The sequence below is a fragment of the Anthonomus grandis genome, chromosome 2 (assembly GCF_022605725.1).
Source record: "Anthonomus grandis grandis chromosome 2, icAntGran1.3, whole genome shotgun sequence".
NCBI lineage: Eukaryota > Metazoa > Arthropoda > Insecta > Coleoptera > Curculionidae > Anthonomus > Anthonomus grandis.
In genome coordinates, this window is record NC_065547.1 from 32,950,022 (window position 1) to 32,961,169 (window position 11,148).

The 11,148-nt window shown below is 31.2% G+C and overlaps 1 protein-coding gene across 4 annotated transcripts in view; it reads left to right on the forward strand.

Moving 5' to 3' along the window:
• LOC126746511 (neurexin-1) overlaps positions 1-11,148 on the forward strand; it is a 336,936-nt gene that overhangs the window by 218,268 nt on the left and 107,520 nt on the right. The window lies entirely within an intron of this gene.

Below are 11,148 nucleotides of genomic sequence, written 5' to 3' on the forward strand. Positions count from 1 at the left end.
GGGGGTTAAAATTGTAAATTTATAGGATTTTTTATCGCTTTGTACCCGTATAATTACATATTGTGTAATTTACACACGCGAAAAATAAAAGAACAACCTTATTGACAAAAATGGGAGTGGTGCTCACTATGTCCCCAGTATTTTTTGGTTTTGTCTGGAATACTTTTTAGTTGGATGGGTTGGCTGTGGACTCAATTTTAGATAATAAAGGCATAATATAGTTAGATTTTACATTACATGCACAAAACACATTTATCAGGTATTAAAAAATAGGTATTATTTATTTAAATTCCCTAAACAGGGCTCAAACGACTACCTAACCCACTATTTAGCGCCAACCCAAGGTTCCAATCCCTTTTTGCTATCCCAACTACATATGTGCGCCAACCACCCAGTCCCATATATTGGGCACTTTTCAGAATTCACCATTAATTAACCGGTTGAATGAACCCGTTAATCAAAAAAAATTTCGGTAGATCTCAGGTTGCCGTTCGGTTACTTAAACATTCGGAAACGCTCCGGTTGATTTTCCTAGAATTTTTCTGACAGTTTGCAGCTATAATAATATCGATTTCAGTTTATTTTTATATTTTTAAATTTTTCAAAGGGAACCAAATAAACTATGGTAGCATTTTCCATAAAAACATTGACAGGTTCCACTGTTGTGATGATTAAGAAACTAAAAACCAAACAAAAACGACCCAATTCCATTGTAAGGGTCTCAGTTTTTATTGCTATCAGTTTGTGGCTTTTATAGTCGGCACCTTAGAACATTGAATGCCATGTGTATTCAATGTTCCTGGTGGGATTTTTTCTCGGTTAATAAACATGGGATGTTTTGTACCGGGTTAATTCTGAAACGCCTCGGTTATTGTCGGTGCAACCCGACGTGTCCACCGGTGAATTATGAAAAGCGCCCATTTTGATTATATAAATAAACAAATACTTACCTATAATGAGACACGACAGAAAATTACGATAACCGTACTAGTACAGTAGCCACTCCCGATAAATAATAAAATAATATTTGTTGACGTAAGTGATATTTGACAGTCTTTTATATTTATGAATTAATCCGTATTTATGTATTTGATATTTCTGATTTGCATGTGGAAATTTATGTTTATGACCTAATGAAGAAGTGATATAAATCCTTCTAAGTTACAGAATTTGGTTACTTAAGGCTTTAAATTTAAATTAATACCATATATCGTCTGTGAGCCTGCAATTTCTCCTAACTAAATTTTACCCGATTTTTCACAAGAGCCAAAAAACTGATATTGTGTTTATTAAAATTCTCCAAATTTTTTCTGCTCACATTGTTTTTATAAAAGGGTTTTTTGAGTAGTTTATTGTAACTTTGATAAAAAATTTTTTGCAAGTTTTTATTTTAAGATAGGATTTATTGATATGAAAAAACAGACAGATAGGATAATTTGAAACAAAAGAATAAAGGGGATAAAATAAAATTACTCTCTAAAAAATCAAAAGTTTTATTTCCAAAATAACTAAGTGAACCAAAAAATATTGGATGGCATTATAGACTACTTCTTCTACATTAAAAAAATATTGTGCTTTTAAAAACGAAACTCAAAAAACAAACTTATTAATATCAGACCTATAAATGAGGGAGACTATTATAAAAGTGATGGACATATCGTGGCAAAACACTTTTTAACTCTTGCAAGTGTTTAAATTTACTTGCAGGAATTTTACATTGTTGAGTATGCATCTTGGGATATTCTTTGCCATTCACCATCAAAATCTGTTTTAATCTGAATTAGATTATCGTATTTTATGCACTTTATGTCAGTAACTTTAGGATCATCTGCAGATTTTCCTGGGCATATGGAAGAATACCTTAAATGGCCTGCTAGCGAATAGTTTCTAAAAAAACTAAAATCTAACTCGACCGCTTCGTAGGGTCTAGGATTACGTCGTGCTTCTTTAGTAACCGACAAATAATCGCTAGGAAGATGAATTTCTTGATTTTGCAGTTTTCGTTCTATTGTAGAGTGGACTGAGTCACACTCCATGTAGGTATGTCCGGACTCTAAAAGTTTTTGGTAAATGGTTACTCCAAATTTAGTGGAAAAGTTTAAAAGAGCATTCGCCATTATGTTGTTTATATTATTATATATTATATTATTAATATAATATAATAGCAATATAATAACAGAGAATATAATATTATTATTATTATATTCTCTGTTATGTTGTTTGATACGTACATCCGTCCGAATAAATAATGATGGGAACGTTTGTTAAAACACATTTTTTTTCTAAATAGTCCAACAAGCATGAAACAAAAGTAAATGCTTTCAACTCGCTGTTTTGGTCTTCAGAAACCCAATAGCAACACGCATACTGCGTTTTCGTGTTATAAATAGTAAAATTATGGCAACATAATTTTGTCTTATAGTAAAAAGCATTGGCCTGCAAGTATGGAGATAATTTGACTGCTTGCAGATCCATTGAAATTAAGATACAATTATCTAAAAGTGCCTCGCTTTTATCTTTCAGTTTTTCCTTCCGTGCACGATCTTTCCTGCGAATATGCTCTTGATAGTCACCTTCTGCTAGATTTCCTTTCTCATAAGAGGTACAAACGTTTCATTTATCTTTTTTTAAAGTATATATAGATAAATTTAATTCCTTAAATCTCCTCGTAAAGTATTTCCTGGTGACCGATGGTACATTTTTTCTGAGCAAAACTCTTGATAAACCTTAAAAAGTTCAAGTTTTGTTTTAAATACTGGCTCCAAAAACAGCTTTTTTTAATTTTTTCTATTATAGTGAGAGGGTAGCTTAGGTAAGGAATTTAAAAACGTATCAACGTGCTGTATACTTGAAGTGCTGCGTAAAGCAATTTCTCGCTTTTTAGTTATTTTACGGCCTTCATCCTGGTGCATGCCTGATTCAATACTGTTCACCCAGTCTTGGACTGTTTTGTATCCAAGAGCAAGGGTGTTTAGAAACGTTGTGCGACATACCTGGAGCTTTTTATTGTCAACATTTAGGTAATACACAAAAGTCCCCTGTCATCGTCTTGAGTTTTCTTGCGTTTTACGTTTCACGGAGATTTTTTCGACAGTTGAAGCAACGTAAACCTTTTTCTGATCCCACGACATTTTGCTCTAAAAGTAATTAAAAATTACTTCTCTCTGAGCTTCCGTAATTTGAAAACATTTTCTTACTTTTGACTTTCTACAGAAATTTTAATTACATCCACCTTTTAGTTTTCTTTCTCCTCTGTTTATATTTTGCTGATATTTTCCATTCTCTCTTGAAAATCCGACGTATTTTTTACCTCGCACACGTAAATTTTTGTTTCTTTCTCTTATCCATTGACTTTGATCAGCTGTTATTCTTTTATGAAAAGGAGCTGCCTTCATCTCAACGTCCAGAATAACAGCTGCGATCAGCTGTTATTCTTTCTCCTGGTGCATCGAAGATTTCTTGACCATCTGGATTTTCCAGTGCATCAGCATTCTCTATTTCGAAGTTCTGATTATTCTCTACCATATCAACGTCCGAGTCAACGTCTGTCTGGACGCCTAAGAGTGAAACGTTCTCAACGTCAACGTAAATAAACTTATTTTATTTTGTCTAACTTACCTTCATTATGTCTCCCAACAGTCTCAACTTCTTGGCAGATTTGTATTTCTGAGACTTCATGTTTATCTGATAGTAAACTCGTAGCAGAAATACTTTCATCAGATATTGATGATATATCTGAAGGTACGTAATCGTCACCTGCATTGTCAGAACTGCAATTTGTGGCTTTAGAGAAATCACGAATGTTATCAGGCGGCAGTGTCTTTGTAACAAAGATTAAAGCTCAAAGCAAAAGAACATTTTAACTATTGCAGAGGTACCTACCTTCCAGAACCGGATCTGTGAATATGTCGGAATAACTGTTTTGCAGCACATCATCAGTTATTTGTGCGAAATCCTAATAATAAGGCCCGGAACTTTTTAAAAGCATTTCATCGGTATCTAAAAAGTCATGAAAAATTTATTAAAAAGTTTATAGTAATTTTAATTATTTTCAAATATTTTTCTTAGATTGTTACGATTTTTTTGCCGACAACTGTACTACTTACCAAGCACAAGGACACTACTTTGTGGGTTTTCCACTATATTTATTCCTTCAACTTCCATGGGCGCATCTCTAATTAAATTTATATTTCTTGTTAAATCCAGAATTTTCTTAGAACGACTCATTTTTTCCTAAAAAATAAAACATAAAATTACTCCTTGTTCACGCACGTCCACACACGAAGGCTATGCCCATCACTAACGCAAGACCTCCAACTACATCAAAAAATATTTTAATTACTTTTGTATTTAAATTTTCCTAATATTGAAAGGAAAAACTTACCTATACAACTAATACTTCCTATTTTTATTAAAAAAACACTTTTGCACAAGTAACTATTATCACAAACTAGAAAAATGAAGCTCAAATCTGCCGACAACAAGTTCTTGCTCGAAAGCGTGGATAAACACTGCAGTTAGGAGAAATTGCGTCCAAAAAACGTGCCAATTCATTAGGAGATATTGCCACAAGGCAATTTTACGCGCGAAAAAATTTTTGAGTCGAGAGAAATTGTGAGTTCATGCGCAGTAACGTAAAGACCGTTGGGTTGCCTAAAAGTCATTTTTGCTGAAAATGCTAGTTAGGAGATATTGCAGGCTCACGGACGATATGATGGTCAACGTGATGGCTAGTCGTAAATAGAGTATAGTTAGGCCGGGTGTAATTGTGGATTATACGTAAGTAGAAAATCCTTTATAATTTTTAAAATTTTGCATTTTTTTACCTCATCCTCACTTTTTTATCAATAAAATGTTTAAAGTCAACATTCTATGTAAAAATTAAAAAAAAAAATAGGTTTTTATTTTAGACGTCCCTTTAACTTTACCGGACCCTAAAACTGCGTCTCTTTTTAAGACCCATGCAACAATTTAAAAATCTTTAAAATTTTCTTCATTGTTTTTAACGAAGGAGACCAATAATTTTAAGAGCTTAGTGACAGTCAAAGCAAGCAAGTTTTACAAATTCTAAAAAAATTACATAACAGGGATTTACAATAATATAATCTAAATTGAGGCCAAAATGAGGCCCTCAAACAAGATGAACTAATTAAAAACTAGACGGTATAGATGAACTAAACGTAAGTAGAACCCTAAATAAAGCCTACTAATCATCTTTATCTACAAAATACGAATAAAATAAAACAAAAACTAGGAGCATAATTAAAGTATTTATATTTTCATTATAAAAGGTTAGAAATAATTTCATTATTACCAATAGAAATAATCCTGTAGGTTTAAAGTATCTTGATAAAGTAGAATTCCCATACTAAACAATTCTGGAATAACGATATACTTGCGCCAGTAAATTTCCTCAAAATCACTCGCTTAATATGAAACCTCTAAAGGCAAACTACACGTTAAATAAAACGTTATCTTTAATGGTGTTTTCGCGGTTTTCAATATTCAAAATTTAAATGAAACTTGCTGAGTAATTATAGTGTTCTTGCTTTAATTAAACGCTTCTATATGCCATTTATTACAGTTATTACATAGAAAAAGATTTAATGAACGTTTATGACACTTATTTTCCTTTTTTTAATGCAAATTTCGGCGTTATGAGCTTTTTAGAGCTTTTTAAATGCATTGGCAGTAGTTCATAACATGACAAGATGGCGCCAAGTAATTATCCTTATTGTAATCTTTGTCGGTCAAACAGGTTTTTGTCGTCTTTGTGACGTTGACGTGTAATAGAGTTTTTGTTTTAATATTAATTGCTGTTATTCGCACTTCAGACGGTAAATAAATGCATTATATACAGGGTGCTTGAAATTAGGTTAGTGCTATTGTTAACTTTTTTTATTGTTGAAAAATTGGTTAATTTAGGAAATTTTACATATTTTTTTCTTCACTATCGTATAAAGAATTGAATGTCGCACTACTAAGTCATTAAAAAAAATCATTTTCAACAAATTGAGGACCGTTTTTATAAAACTCGCTTTGTCCAAATTTCAAATTTTACAGGAAACGATATTTTTTGATTATATAGCCTTTTTGATTATATTTGATTATGTAACATACAATTTTTTTTTTTAAATAATTAAACATGCCAAAACTTACTTTATCCAATTTTATTCAAACAAATAATCATATTTTAATCCTTAATTCAAAACTGAAAATATTTATTATTAAACAATTTCTCTTATTCATTCATCCAAAACTCATTCAAAATTTTTCTTATTCATTCTGGATTTCGTCTTGATTCTCACCCTCTAGCAAGTGGTCATCCTCGGTAAGGTTTTCATTAGTTGTCCCGAGAAGCTCCTTGTAAAAATCGTCTTCAGCATTTTCAACGTACTTTATTATTTTACGTATACCTGCTATCTTTACCTCTTTAACATGATTTGTCTTTAGAATCTCCAACGCTTTGTCTAATAACTTTAAGGTCTTCACCCCTTTTTTAAATATTTCTACTTCTGTAGCACATCCAGTATTATGTGGATTTAACGTTCACATTTACCTTTCCTCCTTCTTTGCGGTATTCTGGTATTCTATTATTCTTAATTGTGTCATATTAAATGGAAGTTTGGGTTTCATTAGCTTTTTAGACTCAGTTTTATAATCATAAGTTTTCCAATGCTCCCCCACTTCTTTACGTGTCCATGTTTACTTAGTACGTCATAATATTGAGCAGGTGTTTCTATGCTTTCGAGCTTACGAAATTCTCTTTCTATTCTCCCAAAAACCCTATCTGGGGGCATGTAGCTGTGACCGCGAATGGGATAAATTTGCTGTATTTTGAAAAAAACTTTCGATTTTTCAAGAAATCTATATAAAGCTGCTATCAGTATGGAGTTCTTATTTTGCGCCGCACAAGAATCAGAGAAAAGACGAAGTGCCTTAGGCTCCCATTCTCTTTAATTATTTTTTGTTACAAAATTTGCAGACTTAGAACATTGAAAGGCTAGAAGTAGCATGCCGTGGAACTATGGACAGGTTTGTTTGCTTGCAACATCTCTGATGCAATGATGCCAAATGCTTATAGATAAATGGCAAAAATCGCTTTATAGTATCATAAAAATTTTCAGTTGTTTCCGAAGGCTCAAAATAATACTACTGCTCCCCTTTAATAAAATATCAAGCATTTTTTTAAAATAAATTTGATAAAATACTCTATATCGAAGTCAATATTAACTTTAAATAAATGAAAATAAAGTACGAAAAAACGAGAAAACGGTAATGGCATCGCAACGCCGCTCGATCGCATTGTTGTTGCCACTGATACATCTGACTGACAAGCACTCTCTACCAGTGACGTCGTCAACAAATATTTACCTGATAATTTTTTATTAATTATTATAGAGTTTGAGTATAATTTATATTACCATTTATGAGGTATTTATCTGTTTTTTTAACGGACTTCGTTAGAGGAAGGTCCTAATGAAAGGCACCATTTTTGTCAAAGCATTTTTAAGGAAATTAAATATTTTATTAATATAATATTATAGATTTCTTAATAAATCATGTTTTAAGACACAAATTATTAACATTTTGCAAAATTTTATTGTTATTATTATATTGGACAAAACTCAGTTTTACATCACTTACTTTATATCACATAATATATACTTCTATGGTGCTGACTTTTTCAAAGGGACAGTATTGATTCAGCGGAAAGAGTTAAAACTACAAGGATGTTCAAATTGTGAAGGAGTTGCAGGTTTTTTATAGGTTATAAGATTTTTATTATGAGTATTTAGCCTGTACAATGTTTTTGAGACATTTAACAGTGACCTATATAATACCTAATACCAAATATTATATCATATTAATTTATACTAAAAAACAAAGCTTACCTAAGAATAAAGACTATGTACAATAGATTAGATTAGATAGTTTATTAGTAGTAATATACAAACAAGTACTTTTACAAGTCAAATAAAATATGTAGTATGTTGGGCTTTTTCGAAAATCATGTTATTATTTCTTAAGTATTTTAATAATGACTTGAGACATCTAATTCAATTTCTTTGGGGCAAATTTGTTTGTTGCAATCTTCGAATTTTAATTTTTTGTTCTTTATTTTTTTTCCATAATTTGGTAACAAGTGATTTAGCTTTTGAAACGGTGGAATCATCAGTGCTTAGGTCCTCAGGATATCATTTTGATTTTACCCTAGAATAATATACATAAAAATATAGTATTACCAAAATTAAAAAGAAAAAATTAAAAAAATTTATTGATCCAATTGATCAATAAAATGTATGTTATTATGAAGAATCTTTGTAATATCAGACATTTGATTAATTGCATTTAATTAAACAAATATAACACAATAAAATACTGTATCACTTTTAAATAAGATATATAGAATAGAATGATACATGGCATAAAACTAGTAGTCTATTTTGAGTGTATTTTTACCTTTTCCTTGGCAGAGTCGGGGAATGTGTAGCAGTTAAACAAAAACGGCTTAGATGAGAAATAGTAATTGTTGACCTGGACCCCACGGTTACTGTAGAACTATTAATCTCAGATGCAGTTATTGTTGATGATGAATGATCAGATCTGTAATTATACAAAATTTGGGGTATCAAGAATATTAATCTATTTTAATTATCACTGTTCACTGTTTGTACTATATACAATTTTGGAAGCTAAAGAAGTTTTTGCACTCTTCAGGAAAGCTACCCCTGCAGCTTTGAAGGGTAAATCACTTGGTAAATTAACTGAATTATCGGCTGCTGTGTTTTTAACCAGTGCATCAGAAATCCTAGTAAAAAAATAGTTTTACATAGATACCTAATTTAATAAGTATTAGGTATAAATAAAGCTTATATGAGTAACACTAATCCTTTTTTTGACGATTTTTTTATACTAGAAAAATATATTTAAAAAAAAATTACCTTTGAGGTAGAGCTGATTTTTTAATAATTTTTTTTTAAGTCTGGCTACTGATAATATTATCTTCCTTATATAAGAAATCACTTCTAAGGATGTGATCTGAACAAACAAATATGTTCTGTTTAATTGTGTTGATTTCCATTAATGAAATCCATTGTTCCCTTTGGGCATATATTAGGCAATCTATGATAAGTATTTGATATTAAATCAAAAAGCAAAAAAAATTACAGTAATGAATTAATATGTGGTGCCAATTACTATATATATTATTGTAAGTTGCAATGTGGTAAATAAAAAAAAAATTATCGACCAAATTTTAGGGAAAGACAAAATTAACTTTATACATAGATATCAATATCTAAATTTTCAAAATTCCAAAATTCTTTAAAGGCAATAAAAAATGAGTAATTTCATCTATCTACCTAATGTCTATATTAAAAAAACATAGATAGGTACATGGGTATTAGCCATGTCTTCTTTCTGCCAAAACAACAAAAAAAAACATAAAATCCTGTAATAAAACCAGGGACGAAATTCTAGTTTTATATTTTTTATAGCCTATTGATAGATGAATATGTTCAAAAAAATATTTAGATTTAAAAATATAAATATTTTGCTATTTTACGCACACTTTCACATTCAAGTTTTTATTAGGTTTATCTATAAGATCCCCTATTCTACGTTTATGATGATGGTTACCCCATGATGTGATGTTATGAAAGTATCGGTACTTACTTGTGAAAAGATCGGCTTGAATTACCTTTTTCTCATGATGCGGCACAAACGACACAAGTTTTTCCCATCCTAGCAATTTAAAAAAACACTAAAATGTGGCCTTTTTCCTTTTGAAACCGAAAATTAAAGAAAATACACGAATCCCGAAAATAAACAAAAAGCCGTTTGACAGATGACACTACGCGTATGGCTCAGGCGCTTACGCTTCGGTGTTATCGCTTCAAATTTTTTAGAAGTAGTTTTAGGGATAAGAATGTTAATAATTTTGTTTTTTTTTTCTTAAGGATATTATATTTATTCTTAAAATAGGTTAATTGTAGTATTCATACTTTTTATTTTAAATTTTCCTATAAAATACAACACAAATAGGTTAAATTAACGTTATAATGGTTGTTAAAATATAGCTAAAAATTTCCTCCGTTGGAAATTTGCGTCGACTTGACAACAGAGAATCGGCAAATATGTTTGTAAACAAAACACCCCTCTTGCCCCTGTGCACATGTTGGACTCAAACAAAGTTGTTGTTTACTAATTCTAGCCTTTCAATGTTCTAAGTTTGCAGATAATTTAATAACGCAGAAGTTACTTCGTTAGCTCTTTTTCCAGCTTGTGTCTCTAGCCATGTGTACAGCGATACTTTATTTTTATCTATTGGAGTGTTATTAGTCATAATGCAGAGACTATAAAGCCACACTTGCCTTAAGTAAAAAACCTCTCCTATGGATAGTTTTGGTATGGGTTGGTTTTGCTGCATATCAAAAGTGATGTCAATTTCATTTTCATTTTTTTGTTTCATTAACTCAAAGAATCTTTTTGCACGCAGTTTGTGGATTCTTAACTTGGTTCTAATATCATTTCTCTTTTCCAAATCTTTTTCCACTTTCACTTTAATCAATAGTTCCTTGCAAGTTGAACAAGTGTCACTGTGAGGAGAGCCAAATCCAAGATTAAATTGCCCATAGAAAACTTTTTAAAATTTACTCATGGAGCATATTTTTTTTAGCATATTGCTCCTTACAGAAACGTTCGTATATTTTGGACAAATTTAACTCAGGTGGCAGGTAAGCTCGAGTGCATTTCTTGCGACTATAAGGACTATCCCTACACTTATATTTTTTTATGTGATTAAGCACATATGCAGTCACCTTCCTATCATCTTCTTTGGTTGTGTTACCCCCTCTTTGTTCTTTGGGTGTTTGGCCAGTTTCCAAAAACAGACGAGCTATTCGTGCAAGCCGGTCCCTCGATACACCTAAATGAAATAAAACGTTATTAAATACAGTTATTATTGCGTGGATAGAAAGGATAGTACCTGTAATCGATTGAAACGATTTTGCACAAATCTGCAGTGGTTCATTACTACTCGTTTTTCTGATTTCGTACTTAACGGATACATTTTTGGGACATCGTACGGTATCAGGATCAACACGGTGCTTTGGTGCACTAACCTTGATATACTTAAGCAAAAAT